The sequence below is a fragment of the Fukomys damarensis genome, unplaced genomic scaffold, assembly GCF_012274545.1.
Source record: "Fukomys damarensis isolate Sample0158 unplaced genomic scaffold, DMR_v1.0_HiC HiC_scaffold_24, whole genome shotgun sequence".
NCBI classification, from domain to species: domain Eukaryota; kingdom Metazoa; phylum Chordata; class Mammalia; order Rodentia; family Bathyergidae; genus Fukomys; species Fukomys damarensis.
In genome coordinates, this window is record NW_022900936.1 from 58,506,548 (window position 1) to 58,530,701 (window position 24,154).

The 24,154-nt window shown below is 37.9% G+C and overlaps 1 protein-coding gene and 1 pseudogene across 12 annotated transcripts in view; both read right to left on the reverse strand.

The window, feature by feature from the left end:
• The window catches only part of Zbtb20 (zinc finger and BTB domain containing 20), a 357,321-nt gene that overhangs the window by 67,630 nt on the left and 265,537 nt on the right, over positions 1 to 24,154 (reverse strand). The window contains exon 1 of one of the 12 annotated variants that reach the window (XM_010630062.3): positions 13,027 to 13,105. The exons of 10 other annotated variants lie outside the window; for them this stretch is intronic. The gene's annotated coding sequence lies outside the window, so the exon portion shown is untranslated. Of the gene's footprint in view, positions 1 to 4,524; positions 4,671 to 13,026; positions 13,106 to 24,154 lie in introns of those variants that run through there. One more of the 12 variants, XM_010630066.3, reaches the window with a different exon arrangement.
• On the reverse strand, positions 11,729 to 11,890 carry LOC117283303 (annotated as a pseudogene).

Below are 24,154 nucleotides of genomic sequence, written 5' to 3' on the forward strand. Positions count from 1 at the left end.
TTCTACTTAATAAGATAATCTGTGCCACGCACTGTGGTATGCGTATAGGATCTCATTTCCTTGTTTAGTTTCTCTGCATTTTCATTATTTTGTTTTCCCAAGATCTATTATCTTATCCTTTTCTTTTTCTTGGAGGTTATCTTCTCTACTTTTGATCTGTTTCTTCCCTTTGGTTTCACCAGTGATGTCATCTCTGCAGTTGATGGCAAAACCATTCCCAATTGTACTACATTAATCATCACAACATAGTTTTTGTTTTGTTTTGTTGGTCCTGTATGCAATTCCTGCCCTTCAAAATCATTTCAGGTGATGTATCTCAAAGTGAATTTTATAGAATACTAGAACTTCAAGCTATACCTTGAAAAAAGTACCTTGGTCAAGTAAATTTAGGAAACATACTATGTATCCCTCTTAAAAGTTTACAATGCACATAAAGATATTAAAGTTGCCAAAGACTCTTTGTACAAGCTTACTTGATTGCAGATTCCCTTTTATCTCCTTTCAATGGAATATTTAATAACTTCAAGATACATTTAGAGAAAAGATGCTTTAATGGGATGTCCTCTAGTTCCAAATTCCTTAGCCTGGGCATACAAATTTGCTGTATTTCTATCAAATGAGCCCTTTCAGATTTCTTTCCATCAATGCTCCATTTGGTCTAAACCAGTGAATTCATAGGGTGTCAGCAAGACTAAGCACACTTGCACATCTGAGGCCATGACAGAATACCTTTATTACCTTTTTCTCATCTAAGCCTTTCTTCTCCTTCAGGGTCCATATGTGGTAATGTATTTCTAATGAAACTTTTCCCCGAGAAGACTGACTTGGTGCATATCTAAGTGCTACTCATTTAGCACTTAGATAAATGGTTACACTGTACTTTAATGCCTGTTTTCAGTGTCATTGTGCGTGTAAGTCCACTAGGGCATAGACAGTGACTTATAATCACTGAAGTATAAACATCTTGTGTAGTTCTTTTGTGCAGTAGGACACTACCCATAATCCTGTCACTGGTTACAATGGACAGAACTCCAGACACTCTGGCCAGAGAGATGAAAACTTGATTTCTATGGGGGTAAGTTTAGGATGTTAAAGGCCCAGGTGGAAGCCACCATCACTGTGTTGGGAAGAAACACTACCCACCATCATCATCCTCTTGCCCACAAATGGTAGCCTGTGTGTCTAAGGCTTTGGATAAAGGGTAGACCTAGGAAAACAAGTGCAGCTCCACTCTCAGGTAAAAATAAGAGTCTAAATTATTCACACCAGGTAGGCAGAAGGATGAAATAATTTTAGAACATCAAAGGATCCATGAAATGCACCACTAGAAAAATGCCTCTGTCTAATGATAAAATTACTATTTGTGATCATTAAATCATGGTAACTTGATGAAAAGGAGAGGCTATCTTCCTACACAAGGAAGTCAGAAGCAGTCTCATCGGAGGATCGATTGCTTACTACTGTGTCTGGTACACTGTGTGTAGCAAATATCTGCAGTATGTGTTTGGCCTGCTGATGCCTTCTGCTCGTATTTCAACCTCTCTTTCAGTCAGTCTGGACACACCTTACATAGTGTAAGTCACGACGGGTTGGTAGCTATTTGTACAACAGGAAACTCCCTGACAAGGAATTCCATTTTCCCTGAAAAACTCTTTTACTAGAGATCGAAGAGGATATAAGAAAATGGAAAGATATCCCCTGCTCCTGGGTAGGAAGAATCAACATAGTGAAAATGGCCATACTACCAAAACTGCTATACAGATTCACTGCAATGCCAATTGAAATTCCAACACTATATTTCACAGAACTAGAAAAAAGAATCCAAAAATTCATTTGGAACCATAAGAGACCTGGAATAGCAAAAGCCATCCTAGGCAACAGAGACATGGTTTGAAACTATACTACTAAGCCACTGTGATAAAAACAGCATGGTACTGGCAAAGAAACAGATCTGAGGATCAGTGGAACAGATTGGAAGACACAAAAATCCAGATGTACTCAAAACATTCAGCCCCCACAAATATAAAGATCCAATTAAAAAATGGGCATCTGAAATGAACAGACATTTCTCAGACAAAGAAGTAAAAACCAAGTAAATATATGAAAAAATGTTCCACATCACTGGTCATTTGAGAGATGCAGATGAAAACAACACTGAGATTCCACCTCACCCCACAACGAATGGCTGCTATCAAGAAATCAAACAATAACAAATGTTGGCAGGGTTGTGGGAGAAAGGAACCCTTCTCCATTGTTGGTTGGAGTGCAGACTGGTGCAACCACTATGGAAATCAATATGGAGATACCTCAAAGAGCTGGGACTAGAGGTTCCATTTGACCCAGCCATCCCTCTGCTGGGTATCTTTCCAAAAGAATTAAAAGAATCATATCACAGTGACATATGCACACCTATGTTTATGGCAGTACAGTTTGTAATAGCTAAAACATGGAAACAGCCCAACTGCCCATCAGTTGGAGACTGGATAAAGAAGATATGGTTTTTCTATAAAATGGAATACTACTCAGCCACAAAGAATGAGAAATTAGATTCATTCATAGGAAAATGGATACATTTTGAGGATATACTCCTAAGTGAAATAAATAAGTTACACATGTATAAATACCGAATAGTTTCTCTGGTATGAAAAAGTATAATTTATAGCACTGAATGCCCACACTAGGAAAACAGAGCGAGATCAAATAAACAACCTAATGATGAATCTTAGACTCCTAGTAAAACAAGAGCAAGAAAAACCCAAAGCTCAAACAAGAGAGGAAATTTAAAGATAAGAACAGAAATCAATGCAATGGAAACTAAGAAATAAACCAAAAATAAATGAATCGAAGAGTTGGTTTTTTGAAAGAATAAATAAAATTGATAAACAACACCCACCCACAAAGAGACTTGTGTTCCTAAGATTCTCAGACTTGGTTTGCCATAAATAAAACATTCTGGAGTAAAGCATTTTGCACACTGACAATACTTCTCAGACATCAGCTAGGCCACAGTGAAGGGTAGTGACTCATATCAAAAGGATATGGTAGCAGCTGGTTTTGAGATGGCACAACTTACATTCTGCTCAGTAACAAGAAGGCATTTTCAGAGGACTAAACTATGAACTGAAAAATGTGGAGGCTTTCTCTGCCCTGTCATCCACAGTTAAATGGGTCTCTAGAGTTTAAAAAACAAAAGGGCTCTTCATAAGCAGATGGGGGCTCTACCAAGGAGAATGTATACAACAAGATCAAAGGAGGATTTGGAATATGCCAGTGACTTCTTCCAGGCATTAACTAGCATTAGTGTTTCTGACATGTTAGATATTTTACCATTTCATGTCAACCACGACTACAATGAAATAAGCTGTTTGAGTAATAAACAAAGAGTGAAGGCATCCCTGGTCCTTAACAGCAGTTTACATACAGCAGGTAATCAAAACATGCTGGTTAATGTGAAATAGGAAGAAAAGGGCTAAAGGTATAGGGAAAGTGGGAAGGGTAGAAGAAAGGTAGCAAGGGAAAGAAAAAAAATAGGAGAAAATGAAAAAATGGAAATAAAGTGTTTGTAAATGGGGAGGGAAGGAGGGGGTGAAGGGAGGGCAGGGACAAGGGGAAAAAATGAGAACCAAGACCTGTCATGTAAAGGTACAAGATCCCAATAATGAATGTAACTGTACTGTATACCTAGACTGTACCAATAAACTCAATAAAAAGAAGAAAAGAAAAACTCTTTTACTGCCTCAACATGTAATGGCACAGAGCAGGTTTCCTCAGGTGAATATATAATAACTAGATATTAAGGGGCTTTGAGTTCTTCAGATGAGATGTTAGCTGAAGTTGGGGCTTAATAGGTTCCCTAATAGTGAATCTGTAGTGAGGTTAGGACTAGAAATTTAGTCTCTTGATGCCGAACCGAGGAGTTATAGTAAGTGAGAGAAAAAGAGCTAAGCTTTCTTCCTTAAAACTGCAGGAACAAATGGCTTTTAAATTTAGCAGAAGAGAAAACACAGTTTAGTGAACTGTCATCTGTGAAGTACTTTACTACTGTCTTGGATAAAAAGTAGCATAAGCAAAAGATTTAATTGAACACTATTTTATAAATGAGAATAGTTGCTTATATTTACCTTGAAAGAAGTGTAGATTGTATTATACAACGTGAAATAGGATAATAGTAAAAATTCATAAATAGAAACCTCTGGCAGTCCTTAGTTAAAATTCTAACCTACCAAATTATTAGTAGCAATATGCTTCTTGACCTTTTGGCTAAGATCAAGTGATTATTAGTAGCAATGATCAGCAAGTATTTTTTAAATTACAATTTTTATTGACGTTGGGAAGTTAAATGGCTTAGATACTTTTCAGTCATATGTCATTCTGCATGAGTTACTTACTGGAGAGTGAAACTGAAGGGTGGCCTGCCTATTTGTATATAACAGGGTACTAGAGTAAGACTGCTATTTTCTGAGAGCCATAGGCAGCTTCTGCCATAAAGTATTTGAATTTCTTTTCATAGTAAAAATTACTTACTTCCGTTCTGGGTGAAGCCTGAGGTCTCTGCATCTGTCACCCTTGGTGAGGGTAGGAAGACACTGTTGGCAATGTTTCATACTGGTTTAGACACATGGTGGCACTTTCACGAACACTCTCTAAAAGTGAGTTCTTCTTATCATGAGTCACACAGAAGAGAAGTTTGGAGTCTGGGTCAGGTGGAGGGGGCGGAGAGGGCAGATTAAGCTGCCTAGTTAATGAGTAGTAGAGTTTAACCTAAAACAAAGGTTTTCAGCAGAAAATTCTTTTTGCTTTTCTTTTTTAAAAAGTCACTGCTGCCAACAAGTTTTATAGCAAAGCTGAGAAGTAAAGCAGAGAGTCAGAAGATCTGCCTTGCCTTCCTGGATCTGGAAAAAACTAGCTGCACGACCCTGTTTAAGTCACTAACTTTTTCAAGCCTTATTTTTGCTCACATATAAAGTCCTGTTATCAGTGAACGGCATAATACCTCCAAATTGTAAAATTTCTTCAAGCGGTAAAACAGCACTGAACATAATGTGAGCTTAGCCTGTCTCACAAAGTTGTGCAAGTGCTTTGAATACTGTGGAGTACGGAGTCAGTGCAGTCTGGAAGAATCAGGGAAGGCTCTCCAATGTGTGTGGGAGCTAACAGTCAGTTAACAGTCATTGGGGTTTTGGAAGAAGCTGGCACCCGCTCAAATCTCTCTCCCTCCTCTCCTCTCCCGCATGCTGCAAAGCATTCCTTGAGAAAAGTTACTTAAGTGAGCCAAACACTTAAGTCCCAGCCTTTCTGAATGAAAGCTACAGAGAATCCTGAGCCACAGCGTAAGTAACAATGACTGTTCTTCAGGTGTGTCTGAACACAGGAGAGAGCCTCCGGAAGGAGGTCAGACGTCACTGCTCCTGAGGCCCACTTTTCTCCTGTACACAGCTTCAGCCCACATGATTTCACCTGGAAGCCTCAGGAGACAGAAAAGATCCAGAATTAGCAGGAGCGTCCTCTCCAGATAACCTAAGTGCTCTGACTGAAAGGCAGAGGCTATCAGGAGAATGGCTGTACCAAGCCGGCATTGATTTCTCCAGCCTTTGTCTGTGTCTGGTTTCTGTCTCATTCGGAGGTGGTTACTGTTACTACAAGCAGCATGAATCATGTCTCTGTTAAAAAACAGAGCTTCAATTGTCTTACATAACCCCTGGTAACTGAATGTCTAATAATAGCAAGCCATTTCCAGGTAGGGAATCTGTCTACCTCCCAGACACACACACACACACACACACACACACACACACCTACCTACAGTAAGAAAGACAAGGAGGAGGCAGAGTGAGAAAAAGATCGCACAAATTATTTTCTGTACTTTAAAATATATTTATTAAGCATGCATCATGGGACCTGATGACCCATATACTGAGCTAAGTTCAATGAACTGTAGGAAACAAATCTATCTTTCTTTCTTTTTGTTTTTTGGTGGTGTGGCATAGGGAATTGAACCTAGGGTCTTTACACTAAGGTACATTCTTAGACCTTTTATATATTTTAATTTTGAGGCAGGATCTCATTAAGTTGCTAAATTGCTCAGACTGGACTCAAACTTGTAATCCTTCTGCTTCAGCCTCTCAGAGTGTACTTGAAATAGACACATTTTCTAATACAGTACTCTATTTTGTATGAAAACTCCAAACCCAAAATATGGAGGGGAATACTGGAACACATGCTAGCTTATACTACCCTAGATTTAATTTTCAAAGGATTTTTCTTTCCACTCCTGTTTGTTTCACCACAAAAATATATTCCAAAGGTTCTTGGCTATAGTCACTACATCAAATTCCAGAGAATGAAAGGTAACTGCAATTACAATGCAGTGTTCCACATGCAGGCTCCATGTTGACAGGCACAGTTATCTGAGCCACTTTCTTTGAGGGAGATAGCTCTGTATTTGTGAACTTATATTTTTCCCATGAATGTATGCTCTGGCTTTTCATACATGATGAGATTTTTAAATACATGATGCCCACTCAGCCACTATTATGGTGATTACCAAAAAGCAAAATAATAGGAGAGGCTGAGAAAATGACTCTAAAAATTACAAAGGTAAGTTTTTCTTTAAATCATTCATTTGGTTGAGAGAAAAAGTTTAAAAGTTGATGAGGGAGAAGATTATAAATTTATAACACACGTCTTTGTTTCTTTACTTCCTCATCTTGACCATCCTAAGAAAAGTTATTGGAATACTGTACCATATTTTTTGAGTGTACATTCCCAGGAGCCACATAGCCCTAGATATCATGTAAATTGTATTGGGGGCAGACTTAGTGGAAAATTACAGTCAGAGGTTACATTCTGCCACTCATCTGGGCTAGGGCCACAGAGAGACTTTCTGTTTTGATTTGTTCAGTAACATGAAACAGTGAACTAGACGAGTTCAAACCAGCCTGCACTTGGAGGGCTAGCACCTGGCTATTCTACATGCTCCCCAGTTGCTTACAGATATAAAAAGTCATGACGAGATAGTTATCGGTCAAAATGGTTGTGTGTTCCCCCAAAAGAAGATTTACTCTGCCTATTTCCTTTTGGGACACTCTCAAAATACATAAACTAAAGTTTTTAGTTGAATCAGGACACAGAAGAAGAAGAAAAAGAAAAAAAAAGAGGGAGGAAGAGAAAGGAAAAACACTAATGTCTCATTCTCTCTACCTGCGATACTGGCTGAGTTTAATTACAAAGTCTCTGTTACTCTTCGTTTTGCTACACAGCATATGGATGTGGCTTCTAGAGGAAACGAGCTCTAGGTTTTGTTTTGTTTTGTTTGTAATCTAAATACAGTGGTGATGGATCTTGACCACTAAATCACTCTTCTTCACAATAGGATCACAGTGGTGGGACACAGCTGTTGGGACTAGACTCTTCTGTTTATTTCATATGCTCTGTGAATTAAATTGTTCTTAGTTGGTGGACTTAATGTTTTAATAAAAACAGTCCTGAGACACCATGGTTTTCTTCACAAAAATCTATTCCCTCTAGCTACTATGAATATATTGCCAAATGGTTCCCATGCACGGAAGAGCAGGAGATTTACCTTTCTTCCTTCTTTTGGCCTAAATCACACTTGTTCCATGTATCTGGGAAGAGATTATTCTGACCCAAAGTTTCAGGATGGTATGTCAGCCAGTTCCTTCACAGTGGTGGGTTTGGTATTCAAGCAAAGACTTGGTGGACCAGACACATTTAAAATGTAAAAATGTATTACTATTTCATTTTGCATGGCAACAATAAGAATATTTCTGGATTGTTGCTGACAAGTAGATCATAATAACCATATGTGGTATATCAACCACACAGCATTGTATCAGAAACTTGGAGTTAATTTTTTCAAGAGATCCAGAGATTTTTTTTTTATGTGTTTTTTCTGCCCCTTTCAATAAATGCTTATTGAATGTCTATTGTTAGTGATGGACTCTTTCTTCACAAAAAGGAGCTGTGTTGTGCCAGACTCTCACCATGTTCTTTCTCCTCTAGCACTGAGCAAAATATCAGCAAAACAATGAGCACAGCTGTTTGTGAACCTGATAGGCAATCAGTCTGTAGTAACTGGCCATACTGATGATGGTAGGAACTGGTGAAAGTGATGGTAGTGGGAACGACTTCTTTACAAAGGCATCGCAGTTTAAAAACATCTCAGGGACAACTCAGAGGAGGAAAATAAGCAACTCTGGAATTAACTATATGTATGTTCCAAAATATGCCCGAAACGCTGAAAACCTGAAAAAATATATGATTAGGCTATTTTTATAGGAATTGTAGGATTCATATAAAGTGGGACATAAATGTTCTCTTTATCTGTAGAATACTCAGGGTACTTCTGAGAACTCTCTTAATTTTTAAAATAATTTATAGGAATTCAGCAATTTGTTATTATAAAATAAACTTCCAAGCAATTAATTGAGAAACTAGTTGATAATCAAGATACAAAAAGTGGGGCTGGTTGGATAAGAAAATTTAGAATTCTCTAAAATGTTTACAGAGAAGCTGAAAGAATTATAGAGTGTTTTGACTGAAAGACATTCAACTATCTCCCCAAATATCTGCATTTCCAGCAATATCTGTAAATTGTATAAGACCTTATACAAGTCACAAAACTCATGCCTTCTCATACATAAAGTGTGAGTGTTGGATTAGACAGTTTTTAAGATTCTTTTCAGTGATAATATTTGATGATTCTAAAGTAAGAAAAAGTAATATGAAATAGGAAGAAAAGGGCTAAAGGTATAGGGAAAGTAGGAAGGGGAGGGGAAGGGAAACAGGGAAAAGAAAAAATATGAGAAAAGGAAAAAATGGAAATAAAGTCTTTATAAAATGGGGAGGGTGGAGAAGGTAAAGGGAGGGCAGAGGTAAGGGGAAAAAATGAGAACCAAGACCGGTCATGTAAAGGTACAAGATTCCAGTGATGAATATAACTGTACTGTATACCTAAAAAGTACCAATAAACTCAATAAAAATAAAAAATAAAATAAGAAAAATTAATTCCCCCTTCCTCTTGTTTTGGTTAGTACTTTCTTTTTGCTGATGTGTGTTATGTGGTTTGCATTGTGTATTAGGTTTTTGGGTTGAAGAAGTCACATAGTAAATATTCAGGTGATTTTTTTCCTTGTATATATGGGAAAGTAATGGGAAAAATTCTCTATTTTTTAATACATCAATATATCATTTCAAATTAGACTTAGCTAGGTAAAAACACAATTTTTAAAAAATTGATGCAGATTCTTCATCCTCTCTCAAGGCCCTCACCAATGGTCATGCAAGTTTATTCAATTGGGTTATTTACAGACTGGCTATTTCTTCTCTTTAAATTTGTCTATAAAATCCCTGGTAAGTATAAAGCTGCAAAAACAAAAACAAACAAATAAAACAAAACAGACCTGTTTGAATAATTTACTTCAGTTAAAGAAGTATAAGAAACATCCTAATGCTCAGAGAGAAAAGCCTTCAGAAGTACCCTGCTATCTTAGAAAAGACTAAATAAAATGTTGTATCAACGATAGCCTCATATGTTGCTATTGTTTTCCATTTTCAAAAAGAATGTTACATATTGAGTTTACAGTCTGGTGTACAGACATGGGTATTTCTCCAGATTGCAGTCAGGCCAATACATCCTCAAAGCTAACATGGCCCAGAATTTGCAGGGCTAGCTTTGTGCAGACAAAGGATCCACAAGAAAATCTAATATCTGGAGCTTATATCATATCCTGACCAGGCAGTCTGGTTACCTATGACTTCCTCACAGGTACAGAATACTGTATCTTTTCCCTGCTCTGTTGCTAGTTTAATTCCTTTTACCTAAACTGTTTTCCTTTTTCCACCCTTTACTGTTCAAAGCTCTCTGGAAACATCTATATTAAGCCTCATTTCCAAGAAGCAACTTAGTTTGGCCCAATTTGGGACCCATTGATAATATTCATGGATACCAAGTGATAATTAGTTCTTGTAATAGCTAGAGCCACTGAGATCACACATCTAGGAAGGGTTCAGAGACCACCAGAAAGGTCATCAAGGGTTTCAAGGTCTATAAGAGAAAAAGTGCTAGTTTTAAGAACAGGCTGGTGTAGAAGCTGGCGTAGAAGAACATGCTGGTATACACTGGCGAAGAGTTGTATTGTTATACAGAAAAGCTGCAGCCTTGTACTGAAGTGATGGTTTAGAATAGTCTGACTTTTTTTTTTTTTTGGATAAAGGAAAAGAGGTACTATTTGTTAAGAGTTAAGACATTAGAATAGCAACATACAGTATTACATAAAGTTTGACCATGAAGGTAAAAATGTCAAGATTTTAGTAAGAAGAATATGGTGTATTGCTAAAATAGGCACAGATAGATGTATACATATTGAATTTCAATTTTATCTCCTCTAAATCCCTCAATTTGTGTCCCTCTCAGTCTGACTGTCCCGCCACACATGATCACAAACTCTGACAAATGCCCAGACAGGCTTAAGTGATATATCCTGGTAGTAGAAGATGGAAGGAAACTAAGAAATGCTGGATGCAGTTATATATATATTTTATACACACACACACACACACATATATAATACAATTTTATTTATGTATATATTTATACATCAATATATACAAACATATACATTTGTATGATGTTTGGCAAGCTCACTCATGGTAATCCTGTGAAGTAGGCATGTGGTAAACTTAATTAGCCCATTAAACAGATGGTAGGGCTCTGGCATACCTTACCATATTCTGAAATGGTGGAGCTGTGAGCAGAAATTGAAGAGAGAAAGTGTAGTTTGATATGCAGCTAACTGGAAATCTCTGTGACTCACTACTTTCCTAAAGACAATCTGGGTAGGCTACATTGGGCCAGGAACTGGGGATAGTTTGGGAAGCTTTAAAAAGATACAAGGGGACGACTTTTCACATTCATTCAGATATAGTATCTTCATTTTTACTTACAAGAGAGATTTTTTGAAAAACAGCTTTTTATCTTTAATCATCTGTGCTCCAAGCAAACTTCCAAACTGCTGAGCAGATTAAAAAAAAAAAACCCAAAATTTACATGCCAAGTCGAAACAATGGGTAAATGTTATTTTTTAAAAACTGTCCTAAGAATACACACTATTAGAAAGAACAAAGTTGAAGATACGTTTGGTACCATAAAAACATAGCTATAATTATAGCGCAGTCATTTGAACCCAGTTATGTCCAAAAGCACAAGTGACATAACTATCTGGCTAGATTACATGGCCATAACATTGCTGTCCGTGGCACAACTGGCTTCAGAGAACCTGTAAATTAAATACTGTAGCCTTTTTTTTTTTTGCCTGTTGACATACGGTCTAGGAGAAGTGAAAGGGTTACTAAAATTAAGTCTTGAATTTACAAGTATATTTGAACTGGCTTCAAGAAGACATGAAACATCAATGCATCTGGAGAAGAGAACTTCCAATTGACTGTTCATTACCATCTGGTCTCAAGAACATTTTCTGCTTGGAAGTTGCATAAGCAATGAAAAAACACACAAACAACTTCCTGTACCATGTTTTTGGTCACTTCTAATGACGCATTCACAAAGTAAACCAGCAACTTTGACTTACTCCAGATGACAACATACATTATATAACTAAGATCAATGAAAAAGAACATCTTTATTTTAAGAGAGCTGGACTTAAAACAAAGTATTCAAGAATAAATAGCCTTCTAAGGTGTTTATCCTGAGCAGTTTTGGCTAGACTGGCTTACAGTGTCACTACAAAACCATCCTTAATTTCTTCCAAATTAAAAAAAGAGCCCCGCCATAAAGATATACCAAGGCACAAAATGTTCCATCTATATTCTACAGTTTTTACACTTGATCTTAGCCAAAAGGCCGAGAAGCGATCTCTACAGTTTTTAAATAGATACCTTTAAAAAAATATATATATATATATATCCCAGTTTTCAGAGTATGTGGATATCATTCGATTTTGTTATCATGCTACAGGGTCATTTTTGTGGTTATTCATTGTTCCTTTTTTCAGAAATACACTTTTCTTATCTCTCTGAGAATCAGTGTTCTCTCTCACCACCCCATCCAGTGACCAGACTAAGCTGCATGGAGCCCACTATGTACTGCCAGAGGTGACTATTGTCACTGCCCGTGTTTCAGGGTCATCTCCTTTCAAACTTGCATGCTAAATGCATTTTCTAATCTGCTTTGGATTGGAAAATCTGATATATGAAAGCTATAGTCACTATTGCTTGAAAGCTGGTCTGCTTAGAGGCTTGGGGAATACTCATTTGGATACTTGAAGGTCTTGATTTATTTCTTTTCCAGAGTAGTAATTCAGAGGCCTAAACTGCCAGAATCAGACTCTTGACGTATTAGTGTGTAACACAGAGTGAGACATTTATGCACTTTTATTGTAACGGTTCTCATTTTGAATGGGATTGCCCAGAAATCTATTCTCCATTACTTTACTTGATAGGTCACTGATCCATTGTTTCAGTTCCTTGATTTCGTTCTTTAGGCAATGTAACTAACATGATGATGTTGAGAAGCAAAAGTACATTTTTTAGGATAATATGAGAGGGTCTTGGTAATTAACTTTATTACTGGAACAGAAGAAAACGTATGTGGTAGAAAAATTAGAAAATTTTCCTGGACTTCTGTTTTTTCTCCTAAATTTTGACTAGGACTCTGGCTTTCCTGGACTCCGGAAAAACATAAAAAAAAAAAAACTTTTTGTGAAGCTGTTTGTATTAAGTGCTCAGAGAAGTAACATCTGATTATCTCTTCTCCCATTCCCCCAAAAGGGAAATTAGCATAATTCACAATCTGTGATAATTAGGACTAAGGGATGTATTGAAATTTACCTTTTCGCTATCTCTGCAAATTATGTTTCTAAGCAAACTAATACATAATGATAGATGATTGTTGAGAACAAGTGGAAGGAAACATATTTAACTTCCAAGAGGATGTAAATTCTTTAAATATTTTAACATTCATATATCTGATATGCTGGTGACACTACTTACGTGTTTTGGAGTCAGTGCTCAAGAAATTCTACTTGTTAGCACTTTGAAATCTCAGTTCAGACTACGTAACAACATTCCGTGATTCATACTTTCAGCAGGTTCAGATCAGTTGTGTCTTTCTCAGTTCTTCCAAACTGGTGAAGTTTTACAAAATAAATACTCTTAGCATCACGGAATTATATTTTCCTTGTTTGATTTCTGTAACTTGCCTATATGGCAAACAATATTATGCAAGCATGAGGTTTACCTTTTTATGGATTATTTGGGAAAAAGAATTTGCAAAAAACTCTCAGTTTTAACAGCAGTCAAGGTCACTGAAGTCTGGAGCAGAAGTTCAGATAAACTGCTCTCCTACCAGTTTCCCACAACTCAGATATTAACGGAATCTGAGGACATGGTGAATGAGTTCTGAAATTCATTCCGAACATCACTAATCTTTTAGAAATCTTATAACTTTACCTGCCGTTTCCACAATAATGAGAGAACCTAGATGAAATTAGAACCGGTCCTCAGGCACTACCTTTCTTTTTGCTATTTATTCTTTTTTTTTTTTTTTTTTTTTTTTTTTTTTTTTTTTTTTTTTTTAGTATTGGAACAATTGAAAGGCTGCATGTTTTTAAATTCCATAGAAGACTAACGATTGAATAATTTTCTCACATCTCTGTTTGCACTTTCACAGTCAGGTTGCATTGATTTGTGTATCATAAGTAGACATTTCCTTTGTTGGTCACAAATCAATGCTATAGAACAAACCTGCCAACATACCCCACACACATATCTTCTTGCACATTAAAAACAAAGCACAATATCATTTTTTCTTTAAAAATTAATTACATTTGTCGGTAAGATATCAAAGGAAAAGAAGCCTCCAGAGTTAAAAAAAAAAAATGCCCAGGATAAAGAGCTCCTCCAAAGCTGGTCTCTACTTCTCTCACGCTGCCTGGAGCACAACACTGCCTAGTGGGAGAGCAAAGCTCCCCTGCCCTTCCCCTGCTGCGCTGTTAACCCAATTCGGGTCCCTGCCTTCATACATCACAGGCTTCCCGAAGCAGCACACTGTGATGTCACAGGCAGATAGGATTTCGTGGCAGGGAAAAAACAGAAAGGTAGAAAATGCTGACTGCGTTCTGCTTCTATTCAAATCTTCTAAGAGGGGGCAAAGAGGAGATAATCCCCTCCCCTGGAGAAAAAGGCACAAGCTTTTCTCCTGTGAATGTGAAAACTCAGTTCTGAAGCTACCCTGATGCTTCTACCCCAAGTGGATAAGCATGAATAAAGCAGCACAAAGAAATACTATCATCAATCAGAATGCACTTGCCTACACTAAGCTACAGGTGGAAAGCAAGCAAGCACAATTTGATTTACCTAGATTAAAAGAGCAATTTTCTATCCTCCTTTTTCCTTTTAAAAATAGCCAATCGATTTTGGCCTAGCTATTGCTGACTTATGAGGTCCATTTTAATACACCACTGATTAAATGCTATGCGCATGGCGGAAGGGACTGCATCCAGACCAAGCAGAAGCTGCTGAGGGAGAGAAGTGGGGGACCAGAGGCAAGAGCTCCAACATGCCCACAGGTTAGCGCTCCTTTGGCACTGCGCGAAGCCCACCGCAGCTTGGCTCTCAGTGGATTACTGAAAGGACATTTCAGGGTGGAACTGGTGAAATTAACTGTAGGAGTCTGAAGCCTCGAATTCATTTAGTAGTTTAATTCTGACTGCGAGAATTAAAGAAAGAAATCAAAGTCCTTTGAGTTCTGTGTTTAAACACCGATAGAGAAAGTGTTGTGTCCTAAATTGTAATGAACTATGAAATGAAGGTGTGTCCTGAAGACGAGTCTATTCAGTTGGAGTCATCTACCAAAAGAAGATTGAGTTGTTTGAAGGCTTTGTGTGGTGAAACTGCATGAAAAACAGAGAAAAGAATGGATTTTTGTAGGGCGACTACACTTTGGGATTCCCCAGAGTGCCCACAGAGAAATTAAAATATCACTACCAATTCTGGCAAATAAGCATTTTGATTAGTGTAAGAAAGAACAACCTTAAACAAAGTCAGAGTGGCTGGAACAGTAAACCAGGGAGGAACTCTGTCAGACCTTTTTAGGAGAGATCCAACATCCACAGGTATTTCTTCAGAAAAAAAAAAAAGGCAAAAGTTCATCCCACAAATGAGGCTGTCACCAAGCAGTGTATTCTAGGGCATGGGAATTGGGTCTGAGAACATCCTCATTTTTTTTTCTCTTTTCATTTACTGATTCCTTGCTTCCCCCTCTTCGTGTTCCTTTCTCCCATTACCATTTACTTAATTTGTGTCCTGGCCTTAATGGGGACAGAACTGTATGTACAGAGGTACTATTAAGATAAGAAATTTCAGGAAGAAAGATTTAATGAGGGGTTTAGGAGTTTTTGGAGGAAGAATAGGAAATTAAAGAGAAATGAGAAAGACTAAGAAAATTAAATACTGTATCAGAATCAGCTCGGTGGCTATAGAAGAAAAGCGTCTGAGAGACACAGATGGTCTGCATTCTCCAGAACAAAAACAAACAGGAAATAACAGGGCCAAAGCCCCTCTCTCCTTCATTCCTCCCTCCAGTGTAAATTGGGGGAAAAGAAACCCAAAATGTGTTCGCATCAAAAAGTTTTCCTTCAAACACTGGAAAGTGACCAAAGTGAAAGAAATGAGATAACTGGTTTTAGCAGGTAAAATGCCAAAAGGCCATCTCACTGTGGGGGTGGAGAAGTTAAAGATTAAATATGCAGTTTGGAGAAAAATCAGGCTCTGGAGCTCACTAATGGTGAAAGTAGCAGACAGATGGCAGATCTGTGGCCTGGAGGAGAGAAGGGCTTTGGGCTTCATACGGAGCAGCCCATTTTCTGGAGGACAGAGAATGCAAAGGATAGAGGGCCAGGGGTCACTGGGGCGCATCTAAATTAGTTAATGGTTTCCACTTGTGTGATAACAAGCTCTTGAGACAGGGGTTGACACTTACAAAAAAAAGTAAATGGATCACTATATACAGGGTTAAAAGCAAACTAAGAGCTCTTTTCCCCCAAAATATGAATGCTGCAGTAGTACTGAAAGTAGCAAGCATAAACAAATCTGTAAATAAATAAATAAATAAATAAATAAATAAATAAATAAGGGGGTGGTGGTGCAAGATCATAGAGAAGGTGGGTAACACAACAGTCTCCTTTTTACATAGGAGTTCTGGCAGGATGATCACCAGTCAAACCAGAGAACTACAACAAAATATCAACAGAGGTAACCCCTCAGGTTCCCTATGACCCAAGGCAGCAAAGAGGACAGTTTTCACATTCCAGAAGTAATCCAAGAGTAAGGAGTGTCTGTAAGAATAAAAGGGATTGGGAGTAGAGGATGGAAAATAAAAGGGAAAAAAGTGTCCTTGTTGAAAGTTTTAAATTACAGGCTCAGTAAAAACTGGCATTCCACCACATCCGGTCTAGTTACCAAATGGAAAAATAGGGTCATTAACATGTTTATTTGAATTACATTAGTCCTTCTCTTTCATATTTAATTTATTCTGTTTGGGAAAAAAAAACCCACAAAGGTCTGCATGCTGGTGAAAGGCAGGAGTGTAATGGATCAGGGAGCTGAAATGCAATGATCTTCACCCATTATCTACCTTGCAAAGGCTTTTCACAACTTCCTAGGATCATTCAGGGACTCTTCCCTTCTGGAGGAAGGGACAAGTAAAGAAAGAAATAAGATATTGATGCCAAAAAATGTTTATTAAAAGAATATGGAAGTGCATTTGAATTATGGAGTGGGAGGATTAATATGGAAGGGAAGTTAGGAAAAAGAAAAGATCAGCATAAATGACCTTTTCTTGACTGAATATCCAGACACAAGGTTGGTGCCAGGCTCATGAATGTCATGAACATTCTCTACATGACATGGAGGTTGTGAATACAGGAAAATCTCTGTGTTATTAGTATTCTGGGTCCTAAAAGGCCATGTCTGCAGGATGATCTCATGAGCCTTGCTGTCATCCAGAACAGCTCAGATCAATGTGGGTACAAGAAAGTATAATACAATACATTTTGGGAAAATGAATGAAGGTATATTTTTATGATAATGGTTGGAAATGACTTCATCATCTGCATGGTGGTTACAGAAAGGACACAAGACTTAGTAACAAAAGACTGTGGAGCCCAAACTGACTCCATTTTGAAAAAGTAACTCCATTCTGTGATCAAGCCACCACTCAGTTACTGGAAAAACCCCCTCCTATTGTAGCCATAGCCCTGACCTTTGTTCTAATCCTGGTTTAGGAATGTAAGGCAATCTTGTAGTGTTTGAAGTCCAGATCTGGATTAACGTGTAAGTTAATGGTTCTATACTATGAAATACATAGAGACCCCAAGTTAATTATCGAACTGTTTGCTCATCCGGAAGGTCTTGGTGGCCTTTGAACCATCCTATAGGTATTTGTTAATTACCAATGTGTGACTGCCGAGTACGTGACTGCTGACCACCAACTCAAGTCAGCAGACCTTTGCCCCCTGCCTGCATTTTCAAAATGTTAACCAATCAAGCATTGACCCGTTTAGAAAGCCTCTAGTTCTGCTTCTCTGCTGATAAAAAGCCTTTTTGAAATCGGGTTCCGGGCTCTAGGTACAGAACCTCTGCGTTGGTGTTGTCTGGGGGTCCAGGCTCGAGCTTACAATAAACTCCTCGTGTGACTGCATCGGACTCAACTCCTTGGTAGTCTTTGAGGATATCGCGATCTGGGCACAACAAGACCAGTCTCTTTTGTACAATTTACTGCTGCACTTGTATAAGTAACTGAATCAGTTTTCCTCATCCATGAAATGGGACCATGAATATTTCCCACAGAATTGTGAGGATCAAGAGAAACAGTCTAGGTAAACTGTTCTTATAAAGCCCTGCACAAATGTAACATATTCATTTTCTGGAGAATGTAGGTGCCATGTCCAGGGCAATATGCCAAAGATCTTCACAAGTAGGACTGAAAATGAAGTAGGATACGTTCTGCCAAAGTCCAGGAGCACAAGGAGCTCTTGTCTCGGGGCTGACTGGTTGTATCATTCACTACCTGAAAGGATTTCTCACTGGGAGGTTGACCTGGGGTTCACAGATTGCCTCCACAGTAGGTTGTCACCCACTCAGAATGAGTCATTTAAAGTTCAAATATGACTTATTAGCTAGAGATGCTAATATGGAGGCAAGCATTTTGGGGCTCTTTAGTCAGATTTCTGCTGCACTGTCAAAATGGCAGCCACAGCCTCTCACCGTAACGCAGATCAACCAGTCCAACTTGGGCTTGGTCCTGGGCACTCCAGTGCTCCAAGTCCAAGCTCCAGTTCTAAGGGAACAAGCTGTCCAAGAACACTGCCTAGTATCTCTTTTTTATGCTCTTCAGAATGAGGAAAAATTTCAGTCTCATAGTTTTCCTTAAAGCAGGTTTTTCGCTTTGCTACAGACAGAGCCATGTTTTTTGTTACAATTCTTCCTCTTTGGTCCAGTTTGTTGAACATTTTGCCAGCTGTCTCTAAGCTGAACCTTGGCTCAGATACAATTGCATTCACATTAAGATCAGTCTGTTTTGAGCCTAGCACACACTTAGAATGTAATTTTGACAGAGAGAGGGGAGAGTTAAATCACAACAACTCTAGCAGACGATAATGACAACACATGTGTGGGATACAGTTTCTGGATAAAGTAGTCCAAAAAATAAATAAAAAAGGATGGGAGTAACTTTGGAATCAATTAAACTAGTCATGATATAAGACAAAGATTTCTATTTACAATGATCAAATCCAGGCAGGGATATAACTGTGTATAAAGAAATGAAAGGCCTGGGAAAGTGAAGATGGATTTCCTTATCATATTTTAGTATAACTAAATGACAAGTCATCTTATTACTCTTAAAAAAAAAAAGTAGCTGAGCTTGGTGGTGCATGCCTGTACTCCCAGATGCCGAGAATTCAAGGCTAGCCTAGGCTACACAGTGAATTCAAGACCAGACTAAATAGTTAGATCCTGCTTCAAAAACAAAACATGCCCCCACCACCCCCAGGAAAAACTAAGCAAAGAATTACTTTGCATAGTAAGCCGAAAACTTACAAAATTCATTAAAGGTCAATGACACAAGAAGTATAACAAAAGTTAGCTAAATTCATGCATAATAATGGGTTAATAACCATAGTGGGTTATTAATAGAAACTAGGGTATCTGGAGGAAAATAACTTTAAAATTCTTGAAGTTAGCAACAAGGACAAGTGTGTCTTACATAATACTTTCCTAGTCCTGTCGCCAGAAACTGAATGCTGGGCTGAAAGGACCATGGGCCTGACCTAGTGGGAGTTTTCTTACCTCCATGTGTTCCTAAGAAGGCTGGGGGCAATTATAATATTGATACTAGGCATGCTTGGGCCAGAGGGTCCACAAATTCTCAAACCTACAGTTATTCATGTTAGACAATCTAAGTCACATCATCACATTTCTTCTTTGAGGTTATGATCTCCATGACACAGGTGACAGAACTAAGAGTTAGGGAAGAATAGTCAGTATCAAAGGTCACACAGCTGGTAAGTGGCAGACCTGGGATTTGGACTCAGATTTATCTGCTTCCAAAGCACTGCCACAACAACTGCTGCTGTTTCTGCCTAGGAGCCTGATATACTGACCACTGAAGACCAGTTCAGCCTGAAGAAGTTTGTTCTTCATTTCTTTTGGAACCTTAACTGTGTGTGCTGTTGTTTATGGCTCATAAGCCAAAATGTACATCTATAGCTTTATATTAAAGATGTTTTCATGCCGGGGATTTAGCTCAGTGGTTCCACTGCCTGCCTCCCAAGCGTAAGGTTCCAAGTTCGATCCCCGGTACAAAAAAAAAAAAAAGTTTCCAGTTCTCATTAAGAGCAAGCAAATAAAGAAAAGGTAAATGGCATATAGCTAGGGATACATAAAGTTATGGATTACTAGAGCTCTGCAGACTATAATGTATATAATAGCAACTCGTTTCTATCTACTAAAGGTTCATTCTTAGTTTTCAAATCTCAATGCATGTATTTTAACAATAGTAACATCTAAGTGGTGAATACATATGGTGTTCATGTCATGTTTTAGTAATTCTAGGAGTGGGTTATCAAAATGAACTGAAAAACATGAGAAATACGATGGCGGGCCAAAGCCTGATGAGAAGAAGAACAATCAGATAAAAATCCAGAGTTTACTCTCAGTGATTTAATTCTAATGAGTTTAGTCTCCTTATATTTTGAAGAAACTTTAAATTCAGTTGTAGGAGATGGTGTGATGCAAGAAAAGCGCTAACCTAAAGGCTGTGACGTTTTGGGAACTTCCTGTCCCTCATAACAAAAATAAGTCTTGCAAGAATATCTGTAGCCTTGAATATCTTACCAAATAACTATTTGTTAATTTCTACCATGGAAAAATGGTGTTTTTTTTTATACACTCAGGATTAATGTACATGTTTACAAGTAAGTGAGAGCTATGAGTATTTTTTAAAGTCTAGTTAAAAGTAACCCATACTTTTTTCTCCAGGGATCTCTTCCCTTTCCTTTTGTGTATTTATGCAACCTTTTCTTTCCCCAGGATCTTAGCTGCAGATGTAATACATTCTGTACCTTTTTGCTGAAAACTCACAGTTTTCACAAATATTCCCTCAGTGTCTATCACTGACCAATAAAAAGAATCAATTTGGTTTGATGTCTTTAAGAAAGGGCTGAAATAACTCTCTAAGCAGAAATTATTTTATTATTTAAGAGCACATCCTAAAAAATGCACACAAAGCCTGGGGATGTGGCATTGCTGGATTTGGCCAACTATATCATTACTTGACTGAACTAAGGGGGACTGATCAGGGCAAAAAGAGGAGAGAAGATGAAAATGTTAGGGATGATTATCTAGACCCAGAGAAAAAAATTCTCAATGAAGAGGCTTATCTTGGCCAGATCACATTATGGAGTGATGACCAGCAGCTTTGAGCCCTGGTTGTGGCAAATTAGATGTGGTGCATGGGGGAAAACAACTAAACTTTCTAGTTCTAAATGCCTTTGTCTATAAAGAACTTTTTAAAATCTAAAGTTCTGATTTGGTAGGTCTTGTGTGGCTGGTTTACTTGGTCAGAACATGGGTTTAATGTCGTTAGCATCATACATTTGGTTTCCATACAAATCAGATGACCAGTACAGAGCTGTGCCCAGAGTACCTGTGCAATATATTTTTCAATGAATAAATGTCTTGGGGAAGAGAAAAGCTTGATTTTATAGGCAGAGGTGCTAATTTAGGTTACAATGGAGAGCTGCCAAAAGAGAGCACAGGGCTTAGTATCAATGCATCTGAGCCGCTGGCAAAATAACTCTAAACATGGTTCTCACTCATATTGAGGCCAAGGCATTGCTATAACCAATTGTGCTGCAAGAGCAGTTTGACTATCCCAAACCAGCTGAGAGTGCTTTTCCCAGTATCTTCTTCCAAAATGAAACAACCCTCAGTAAATTCCATGAGTTTAAGATTGTACAAATAGCTAATCAAATCCTCACAACATTCAGCTGGGATATGAAAATTGAAAGTTTTTTCTTCTTCATTTTTTACATGGGAAAAGACAAGTATTCTTCTGCAGTCACCCAAATTCCTTGTGGGATGCAAGACAAATTAACCAGTACTACAGCTTCAGCCTCTATCTCTGTAAAATATATGAGACAGAACTCTCTATTGAACACCCAGTAGTTAGGTGGCAATCACATGCTGGAATTCTGCTTCACATAATGAGAATCATATCATAAATGAACCTATAAGAACAGAAGTCGGAACACTTAATAGCACTACCTATCAGTGTGGTCAGACATAGCGAAATTTGAATTCTATAGCAATATCTTAAGAAACAAACTAGAAAGCAGAATTAGAACCTGGTAGGTGAAGAAAGCAACATTAGAACAACTAACTCTGGGTCATAAATGTTCCTTGACATCTTCCATTTCCTTCTGATATCTGGGGGTTTGCTTTGGTTTTGGTTTCATGAGTGTATTGTTTCTCCTGTTCTAGATTCTGGTCAAGTCTCGACTCAGAGGGTGAAAGTCACAGAGTGCTGCCAGAGCTCCTCTTAGGGCCTCCAGAACGGACTTATGGAGTCTCACGTCTCCTGCTCAGCACTGACAGTAAACACTGGTTTTATTTTAGAAGTTCAGTTGTAGTTCCTCAGGCAGCTGTCCTTACTGCACACAATCAGTCCCTTTTTTCACGGGGTTATAACTCAACCATCAAAATACCAAAATATGCTCTGGTCTGAAACTTGGTGTACAAAGTCCCAAGCCCCAGAATGACTGTGGTTTACTTCCAAATTTAAGAAAATACTGAGTTTTGTAGGTTATTTATTTACTGTTTTCAAATATGTTTTTTTAAACTTTTTTAAACTTTCCATAGGAAAATGTACTAAAAAAGACATGCCATTTTATTACCTTTGGTAATTCAGTCTGAATTTCAGCACACCAGTGAAAGGACTAAATGATGAAGAAAAAAAGAATTTATTTGTTTTATTTTCTTACCAAACACAGATGTTTTGACCACTTGGGTCCTCATCAGTGTTTAAAATATTGGTGTGTTGTAACATAATGCAATAAAGGCGTTAACTTCTTTGTTTTGTTCTTTTCAGTGATGTGCAGAATGAATTAACGAGTTCTTGTTTTTGGTCCTTGTATAACCCAAAAACTCATTTCAACTTAAATAAAGTAAGTAATTACTTCATAATATGGCCTAATCACCTCTGGTATTTTGAAACAAACAAACATAAAAATGGCTGTTGCACATTTGTACTTAATTACTTCTATATAAAATATACTTGTGGATTTTGTTACAGGTGACACACATTTCAAATCTAAGTTTCATGTGCAGTAGAGAGGCTGGGCTATTGTACTGTGTAGACTCCCATGAAGAGTCTGTACTCTTTTCTGCCCTTTTCCTAAAGACTGTCTGTGAAGCCATATTTTTTTGTTCTCTTAAGTGGCAAAGAAAGTACTTTATTTAAAAAACTCCAGAGAATAAGTTACTTCCTACAGAGGCTCAAAGGATATTAATAAAGAAAAGTGAGTATCATTTCTAGAATTTCTGCAATGTTCAGTTTTTCCCTGGGGTTTGAACAGTTCTCGCTTGCATACATGTCTACTTGGGAATTACTCATGGTGATTGGGCCAGCCGGATGACAATCCTTCCAGATGAATGTAGCCACTAGAGCAAAAAGTCTTGCTACATCTCCAATGTAAAAAGGGAAAGTGGACTTGGTAACAACTGTGTAATTATGAGTTCTAGCCTTAAAGGAACTTTCTTGGCTTAGATTTCTTTCACCATCCTCCTTAGATCTTAATAATAAAAATACGTGCCAAGAAACTCACAATGCAAGCCAAGGTACTGCACATGATCTTAGTTCCTGTTCTCCATGAGGTCGTGCATGTAGTAGAACCAGGTCTGGATGCAGTAAGAAGAAAGTGCACAGTGTAGCACGATGGAGATGCATCTATCTTGGGGAGACTCACAAACCCATTGTTTATTCTTTGCAAATGGGTAGGCTCCCACTGTAGGTTCTGAAGCTCCTAGGCCAATTCGACTATCAACTCAAAAAGAAGGATCAACCTCCGTTAGTAAATATCCAGGGTATTTCCTTGGCATGAGCTCAGTGACATGTCAGCTTCATACCTGAGAGTTCTTTGGGTCACAGCTGATATTACAATACATTTCTAATATCCACATATTTTAATACAGAAATCTAAATGCAACTGAAAAATTCCTCAATTTGCGACAGGTTTATGGCTATCATTCATTTTAGAGCTAAGACCAACATTATTTTTCTGATGTCTGCTCTGGAAAAGCTTCTCCCTGAGCTTCCTGGGTCATGTAAATCCATTCAGGTTTACTGTTGAGACCCTTGTCAGTTGCGGACATCCACTCACTTAGCAATGTCTCTTGCACAGAGGCATTCAATAAACATGGGTTTTCCAGAATGGAATCAGACTTACTGGAAGGAAAAATGGAGTAAACAGTAGAGTTCTAAGTGAACTTGAAGGGAGACTAATAGATCTTAAGTACATTTTAAAAAGATCAAGCAGCCAAAAAAAAAAAAAAAAAAAAA